The 2,228-nt window shown below is 38.0% G+C and overlaps 1 non-coding gene across 1 annotated transcript; it reads left to right on the top strand.

The window, feature by feature from the left end:
* Window positions 1-1,552: 1,552 nt before the first annotated feature.
* LOC139547408 (U1 spliceosomal RNA) lies at window positions 1,553-1,716 on the top strand. Its single transcript, XR_011669483.1, has one exon. It is a non-coding gene; the product is annotated as a U1 spliceosomal RNA (small nuclear RNA).
* The last annotated feature ends 512 nt before the right edge of the window (window positions 1,717-2,228 follow it).

Here is a 2,228-nt window from a genome sequence, read left to right as displayed (position 1 = left end):
GAGGCGAGCTGCAAATTCAGGAATGGAGTTTTGTACGCACGACCCGCCACTAAATTCACGCCTCTGATGCATTGCGATGCATTTACAAAAGTTATAGCTAGCAACAGCAAGAGTGACTGACACAATTATAAGTAACGTTAGGGGCTTTCATGTGGAACTGTCCACAACGTTGCTTATTGGCCTACTTTCACTGATCATTTTTAACAAACTTCTGTTCAATAATTGTCCTACTATTAATTGTTTTCCAACCACATCTGAATTTACTTTATGATGAAAAGCAAGGACAGTAGTGCAGAGTGATTTTGTCATACATAAATTCATAGAATTGAAATAATACAAAATTCAACTGATGCACAAACGTATTAGACATTGGTGTGATGTACTGCCACATTGTAAACCGTTTATATATTTTTTTTTACAAAAATAGGCAACCCCTTTTGGGTTGTTTAGTTATTTATATATATTATTATTATTTTGTACAATTAGTAATTATAACATCTCGCGTGAGTAAAACAACTCTACTTAGGCCAATGAGTGCACCCACCTGATGAAGGGGGATAGTTGAGCATTTAAAAGTGTTCTTCTATTTAGTCTGGATAAAGAGCTTTAATCTTCATGATAACAATTAGCCAAAATGGCTGTATGTAGTTTAATGCATTGGTGGATGTGGTGGACAATTTAGGTGTACCCTACTTGTGGCCTGGCTATATCGGCCTACCTGCAAAAACTTAAAGTGAGTGATGTGCATGGTTTATGCATAAATACATGTAACACTTACTGCTAAGAAAAACGTTTATCCCGCTTACTATTACTGTAATTTAGCCCCGCCTACTACTCTGTCTTGTTGTGGAGGAAGTAGTAGGCTACTGTGTCTCCACTGGGGTGTAGGTCCTCTTCCCCATATCTGGGGGTCGCTACTAGCTTCCAAGTCAAAATTAAAGCTAAACCCCACCTTTTTCTAAAATTACCTTCTTTAAATTTGATTTCAAATCTTAACCACAACCACATTGCTAACCGTATGCCTAACCTTCAATGAAGACCAAAATGTTTACGATATAGACCATTTTGATTGTGTGGCTTTGGAATCTAGTGGAAACCGTATCTAGGGGTTGTATGCACATTGCCACCCTGTGGTCGATGGTCTAATTGCTACATGTTTTACCGAGCGCAGAACACAAGCGCGAGGAAACTACTATGCTTACAATGCCTGAATTGCTACGAAACATATATATTTGGTGTCATTCGTTTGGCTATGTGCACAAACGTGATTTCAGAATTTGGTACATCACCTACTTTTGTGATATCAGACAGCCGTTTAGATATTTAAAGGTAAATGTATCAATAATGTATACCGTGTTACATCATGGGGAAATACGCGATACTAATATAATCTCATAAACAAAATGAATCGCATTTGCACCGCTCTTTCCGCAACTTCATTCATAAATGTCACGAAACCCCTGATCGATATGATGCGGTAAGTGGTAGTGGTAACCGTCAGCCGATAACATTTGTACTGAAAACAGTAGCTCTTCACCGACGTCACCAACTCATACTTACCTGGCAAGGGAGATACCGTGATCAAAAAGTCGGTTCACCCAGGGTGAGGATCAGCAATTGTACCCCGGCTGTACTGACCCCTGCGAATTTCCCAAATGTGGAAATCCCAATTGAATATTTTCTGGTAGTGTTGGACTGCGTTCGCGCTCTCCCCTGATGTGTTTGTCAAATAAAATGTTATTGTCGGTGAGTGAGTACCTTATGTGATGCTACTTAAATCCTGAGTGTATCAATTCAAGGGGCTTTATTGGCATGGGAAACACATGTTAACATTGCCAAAGCAAGTGAAGTAGTTATAATATACAAAAGTGAAATAAACAAAAATGAACAGTAAACATTACACTCACAGAAGTTCAAAAATAATTAAGACATTACAAATGTCATATTATGTATATATACAGTGTTGTAACGATGTACAAATGGTTAGAGTACAAAAGGGAAAATAAATAAGCATAAATATGGGTTGTATTTACAATGGTGTTTGTTCTTCACTGGTTGACCTTTTCTTGTGGCAACAGGTCACAAATCTTGCTGCTGTGATGGCACACAGTGGTATTTCACCCAGAAAGATATGGGAGTTTTCAAATTCTTTGTGGATCTGTGTAATCTGGGGAAAATATGTGTCTCTAATATAGTCATACATTGGGCAGGAGGTTTTTTAATTTTTA

This window comes from Salvelinus alpinus, chromosome 20 (genome assembly GCF_045679555.1).
Source record: "Salvelinus alpinus chromosome 20, SLU_Salpinus.1, whole genome shotgun sequence".
Lineage (NCBI taxonomy): Eukaryota > Metazoa > Chordata > Actinopteri > Salmoniformes > Salmonidae > Salvelinus > Salvelinus alpinus.
The sequence above is the reverse complement of the archived record's forward strand: the minus strand, read 5'-3'. Positions and strand labels throughout refer to the sequence as shown.